This window comes from Triticum aestivum, chromosome 5B (assembly GCF_018294505.1).
Source record: "Triticum aestivum cultivar Chinese Spring chromosome 5B, IWGSC CS RefSeq v2.1, whole genome shotgun sequence".
NCBI lineage: Eukaryota > Viridiplantae > Streptophyta > Magnoliopsida > Poales > Poaceae > Triticum > Triticum aestivum.
The window spans coordinates 177,072,124-177,079,290 of NC_057807.1; positions in this window are offsets into that span (position 1 = coordinate 177,072,124).

Genomic DNA, 7,167 nt, shown 5'->3' on the forward strand with positions numbered 1-7,167 from the left:
CAATGAAAGCACCAATGTCGGTGTCAAAACCGGCGGATCTCGGGTAGGGGGTCCCGAACTGTGCGTCTAAGTCTAATGGTAACAGGAGGTAGGGGACACGATGTTTTACCCAGGTTCGGGCATTCTCGATGGAGGTAATATCCTACTTTATGCTTGATTGATCTTGATGATATGAGTATTACAAGAGTTGATCTACCACGAGATCGTAGAGGCTAAACCCTAGAAGCTAGCCTATGATTATGATTGTCCTTGTTCTACGGACTAAATCCTCTGGTTTATATAGACACTGGAGGGGGCTAGGGTTACATAGAGTTTGTTACAGAGAAGGAAATCTATATATCCGAATTGCCAAGCTTGCCTTCCATGCAAAGGAGAGTCCCATCCGGACACGGGACGAAGTCTTCAATCTTGTATCTTCATAGTCCAACAGTCCGGCCAAAGTATATAGTCCGGCTGTCCGATGACCCCTTAATCCAGGACTCCCTCAGGTGGCCCAGACACTGACTTGACGATCCTACGGAGGTTGCCATGGTGCCCCTCAACATGCTACGACTACCCGTCCACCTGTCGTTCATGCGCGGCCACTACTGGGCGGGCATGAAGGCCAACTGGATCGTCCTCATCCACCAATCCGTAGTCCGTGGCGTCTCGATATCTACACCCAGCGAGAGATCACCCTTCCATCATTGGATACCGTCACCATCGAGCCTCGCGACCCGCCGAACACTCCTACCTACTACGCACGAGACGCGTCAAGCTTTTGGCTCGACCTCTGTTTGCTGAAAGTTGTAATCTGCGAAGTGCCCACACCATTAGAAGACTACATGGATTGCAAGCTCGTTGCCTTGTTCAACATGGGATTAGTCTATCTAGAATCCGGTCACCATACATGGTTATGACTCATCGTCAATCATGTTGAGGCAACATTTCTGTCTGATGCTATAGTGCACGATGGCATCGTTTACGCGGTCAATGCACAGATTGGCTACCTATACTGGTGGAATCTATCGTCGTGTAATTGTTCTATCTCATCTCATCTTTACCTTATGAATACGGCTGCCTGTTTATTGTTACAAATTTAGAATAGATAGTATGTCTATAACCACATCATTGCTATATGTTTCTCTCATTTCCTAGATTTTTATGACCACACATGTTATTGTTAGAGTTGATATGAGAACAATTGGCCTCTAATGATTGTTAGAATAGATATTATGAGCATAACATCATGATTGCTATATGTTACTCTCATTTCCACGATTTTTATAACAACACATGTTATTGCTTAGAGTTGATATGAGAACAGTAGTAGTAAGTGCTATGGTAGAGTATGAGTAGGCTTTGTCACAGCTGTTTTCCTCCCATTGTTACATGATGTTTGAACCATGACATATTGCTAGAATATGAAAGCCAATGGCTTACTTTTTAACTTGGGGTATGACTATGACCACGGCTTTGCAATTCTCTGTCTATGATATGTGTCACTGTTATAATAATCTTAATTCCACACATACTATGAACATGATTATTTATTTTTGTCCTTTTGGTCTCCAATTTGAATTGTTGCAGCAGACGCAAATGCGTTGGCCTTCATGATTCCAGGACCTGGAATCATACCAGCCGATGGGTGGTGGTCTATCGCTTGTTCAGATGACGGCGGTCATTTGATGCTCATTCAAACGTACCAAATTGACCAAACCATTACATCAAACCACACGCAGTATAATGCGTGGGCGTTCGTGACATTGATGGCTATGGGTGCTTCGTGTTCGAGAAAGATCCCAGCTCCATTGGGCCAGGCGTATTCAACTAGAGGCGGGTTTACAGCCTCGGCAACCACTCAATGTTCCTCGGGCTCAATTATCCGATCATCTAGCCAATCATCGATCATATCACCCGCGATGATTCCCGTGCTATGCAACTTCCATTCGCCAGGGGGGACTGTGTTTACACATCTTACCATGGGTTTCATGAATCACCATATCCAGAGATTCGTGGACATAGCTTGTTGCCAGATAATCTTCAGTGTGTGAAAGGCATCAAGCTTCCATGCGATGGATGGCTTTTGCAAACCCAACATGCGGCGATGTGGTTCATGCCAACAGCAAATATGCACAACTTGATTTGTACTGATATCTAGATAGAGCCATGTATTCTACTGCTGTAGCACGACCCTATTTTGTTGGACATTATGTACTATTGTCAGTTTGAAGCAGTCCTCTGGTTTGAAGGATAGATACCTTCCTGGATCAAGTGCGTCCTAACTCACCTGCGTAGGATGTACTGATAATGACGATGGAGATGCTATGCAGATATATTTGGAATAGTGTTGTCCCAGGATTAGAATACCGCTGTCCTATAATTATTTGGATCACGCAGCACCCTATATAGGCCCCGAAGATAGGTTCCCGAATTTCCCTTGACTGCCGGCCCGGCCTGATCCGATCCCGACAGAATCCACCTGGGACACCGATCCTGATCGAGCCACCCCTCCCCGACCCCCTCCTCGCCGCTCCTCCCCTCGATTCCCGACCTCTCGCCGTGGTTCGCCATAGAACTTCGTTGGATCCAGTGACTCCCACCCATCTCCACCTCCGGGCCGACCGGATCCGCTGCCTCCCCTCCTTCTCCAGCTCTTGGTCGAACGGATCCACAGCCACACGTCTGTCCCACCGCCTGGCCGACCACCGGCGCGGGCGAGCGAGCGACGATGAATGCCGGCGCGAGGGAGCCCGCGTCGCCTAGATGCGGCGAAGCCGCCATGGACTTCCGCAAGCCTCATCCTCCTTCCATCCTCACAGCATGACACCTTCACAGAGCAGATGACAGCCCCGACGCAAGATGCGGTGAGCGGAGCAACTCCGCAGCGGAGGCGGCATCGGTGACACCTTCAAATCCAGCAACAGTAGATGAACTTCCTCCCACTTCTTGCCTTCTCCTTCAATCTTGCCTTGCCTGACCTTCTTTCTTCGTGCAGACGAACTTCATGCCCTCTGCAATACATGGATTGCCACAGAATTCCTCCCCTAGCTCCCCGACGAATTGCTCTCAAGGTGGCCTATCTACTGCCAGAAAAAGGTTGGCTGGACTTCTAGCCAGGGTATGGTTGAACTTCCTTCCTTCTTTTGTAATATTTTTAAAGCCATGTGAGGCCATGTGAAGTTCAATTAGTATGTGAGGGCATGTGAAGTTCAATTAGTATGTGAGGGCATGTGAAGTTCAATTAGTAAGTGAGGCTCAGTCCAGGTTACAAACCAGAAGAACCCCTGCCTGCATTCACATGTGAATAGCCATGCGAAGGTATGTGAGGGTATGGTTGAACTTCCTTCCTTCTGTTGTTATTTTTTTAAAGCCACGTGAGACCATGTGAAGTTCAATTAGTATGTGAGGCCATGTGAACTTCAATTAGTATGTGAGGGCATGTGAAGTTTAATTAGTAAGTGAGGCTCAGTCCAGGTTACAAAACAGAAGAACCCCTGCCTGCATTCACATGTGAATAGCCATGTGAAGGTATGTGAGGGTATGGTTGAACTTCCTTCCTTCTGTTGTTATTTTTTTAAAGCCATGAGAGGCCATGTGAAGTTCAATTTGTATGTGAGGCCATGTGAAGTTCAATTTGTATATGAGGCCATGTGAAGTTCAATTAGTATGTGAGGGCATGTGAAGTTCAATTAGTAAGTGAGGCTCAGTCTAGGTTACAAAGCAGAAGAACCCCTGCCTGCATTCACATGTGAATAGCCATGTGAAGTTCAACTATTAAGTGAGCCTCAGTCCAGGTTGATATGTACCTAGTTGTGTGAAAAAATAAAATAGAAAACAAAACATACATGTGATCACATGAAGGTCAGGCTTGTATGCACTAGTGGTTCAAGCATTCAAACTCATGAAGGTTCGGCCCTTTTTTAGCTGTGGACAGTATTTCCCCTATGCAAACTAGAAGTTCAGGGTGTGAATAATGCTCAGTTCAGTTACAAAGTTATAGGAAGATGTAACCTGTGTGCTAATAAACATTTTTTCCTTTTATGTCAACAAGACGAGAGACGCATGAAGAAGCTTAGAAGTTCCCAGCAGCAAATACACAATCCTAAGCCTATACGCGTTGCACCACCCCCTCAATGGGTCACACCACCTGCTCCACACCAAAATTGGATGACACCAGAAACGCATGGAGACAATTTTGCACCTCCACCTAATTGGGTGACACCGGAAATCCCACGCAGATTCTTTGTATCCACCAGCGGACTCCCAAGCACGCCGATGGAGGAGGGGGTTAGCTCAAGTCCTGCGTGTAACTCTGGAGGTTATCCTGGTGTGCCTCCACAATGCCAAAGGGAAGCAACTAAACCGGATCCCAGGACAAATCTAACAGGAACACACACACACACGGAGAAGAGTGCTCTGCACACTACCACAGTTGGATGGTGCTGCTGCTACTACAACTCAGAATTGTACGGGACAAAAGGTAGATGGATTGCTTCACAAAACAAGAGAGCAAACAAAAACCAGGATCGCAATGCCTCCACAACCACCTAAAGCAAAAAGGACGCAAACAAGAGAGAGACCGTCTTCGGCCCTCCTTCCTCCTCGTGATCTACTCCTGCATCCTGCTATGATAACTCCGCTGTGCCCCATCCCAGAGGGCTAGCAGTAGACTCCAGTGGAGTTGCGATCGTGCACGCACGTAAGTGAAACAAAAATTTAGGTGTTTATATACGCATCATGTATTATCTGCTAATTTTATACTCCCTCCAGGATAACAGGATCATAACTGCATTTTAACGTGCCGTTTGCATTATTTTTTTTCTTTTTCTGCAGATGTCGGATCTCCCAGATTATCTAATACCAAGACTAAAATGTGATTCCAGAATGTAGAGGAAGCAAGGGAGTTTTATAACTGATACGCTAGACACGTAGTATTTGGAATCAGGAAGACGGGAGGGAATGAAAATCACAAGTATTTTGTTTGCGCGTTCCAAGGGAAACACACAACTTCTATTTCCGAGGCTGACAGGAAACAAAACAAAACATCGCAGAGGACAGGCTGCAATGCAAGAATGAGGGTGAAGGTGCAGGAGGATGACACATGTGTGGTAGTGGACATTAGTACAATCATAATCACCACCTCATGCAATTTGATGACATGCTGGTATTCTTGCACTCACACAAGAATTATGACCCCACTATTCTTGAGTACATAAAGCTCCTGCAGTACCACGATGTCAAGCATACAACAATCATGTCCATGCTATCTAAAAATGAAGATGGAAGCTACTTCCTAAGCATGACTGGACAAGACCTATTAAACTAGTAAGTATTTGAAAAAATGCACATACTGCAAAGTCCATTGCATCCTCAATCACAACCCTTTGCTAGCAAAGATAACAAAATGCATGTTTTCATATAATTTGCAGGAAAGCAATGAATGCAAGGGAAGATGATTTGGATGATGTATTGAAACTTGTATCTTAATTTAAAGACATGAAGGCCATCAATGATGGGTTTTTCTATGACATACAAGTAGACAACGACAAAATAGTTAAAAACATTTTCTGGTCCAATGCAAGCTGTCGAGGAGCATATCAAGACTTCGGCGATTGCGTCACATTCAACACAACTTACAAGACCAACATATTTCATATGCCTTTGGGAGTGTTTGTTGGAACAAACCATCACTTGCAGTCAACGATATTTGCTGTTGCCCTGATTAGATACGAAGATGCAAAGTCATTCAAGTGGTTGTTCGATACATTTGTACGGTGCATGAACAACAAACATCCAACTTGCATTCTAACAGGTAAGTTCAGAAAAAAAAACTCTACAAGTTTCATCAATTGTACAGTCTATGGGTCTGTATCTGCATACACTATTTTTTTTCTGAAAAAAATGTTAAGCAAGCAGTTCAACCACTGTTAGCACAGAAGTCCAACAAAAATAGTATAAGAAGCAGAATTATATGTCAAATGTTTAGAAAAAATATAGTTCAGGATGTGAAGTTCAAATAGAGGAACCATACAAAGTTCAAGGACACTGCTGCAAGGAAAAACACATGTGACATATAGTTATGTAAGTGAAGTTCAAGCACTGGTACCACAGAAGGTCAACAACACTGCTATAAGAAAAAAAAATATGTCACATTATTTGTTCGTCCTACTGCTACCTGTGAAGTTCAAGTACTTGTACATCATAAGTTCACCATTAGTAAAAAGAAGCAAATTTCACTTTTTTTAATTCATGCAGACCAGTGCCCGTCGATGGCGAAAGCCATACCTCAGTCATTCCCAAACACCGTCCACAAGCTATGCGATGGCACATCCTGAAGAAGTTCAAGGAATACCTCGCGTTGCTGTACAAAAAGTATGACACATTCAAACAAGAGTTTAGAGCGATCTTGAACTGGCCGCTAATGCCTACAGAGTTTGAAACTTCCTGGGCTACACTCATGTAGAAGTTCAACCTACACAACGACCAGATGATGATGCAGCTCTGGAATGATAGGAAGATGTGGATTTCAGCATATTACAAGAATATTTTCTGTGCTAGAATGACTTTCACACAACGAAGCTAGAGCATGAATCACGTGCTCAAGAGAGGGTTTGTCAAGGGGACCTAGAACCTACACAAGTTTGCTAGGTGGGTAAATGCATGCATACAAACTCGGATGCAGAAGGAGAACGAGCAAACAATGAACAACATGGTATTAAAGACAAAAAAACACCCATCATATTGTGACTTCCTTCAACATGTGCATACTGTATTTGAAAAAATGACTCTGCTTCGACTAATATCTTATTTCTTGACATGTGTGCAGACCAATCCTGTGACAAAAACAACCTACGACTACGAGGAAGACATGGCTATCAAGTACACGAGAGCCGTGTACACTGAGATGAGGACTAGGATGAGAAAAGCGATGCTATTTCGCGCAAAGCCTATAGCAGAGCCCACTAAGTACCTTATGTACTACCACAACAAGACTGGCCATGATGATGAAGAAAGATTTGCCTGGTCAAAGCATGAATTCCAGGTTGTAGCTAACCCTGATAATGAAATATACGAGTGTGAATGCAAGCTATGGACACACACAGATGAGCGGAAAAACAAACTCATTAAATACCTAAACTAGTAGTATCATATCAAATAGATGAAACTCATTGCTGGCTCACAAAC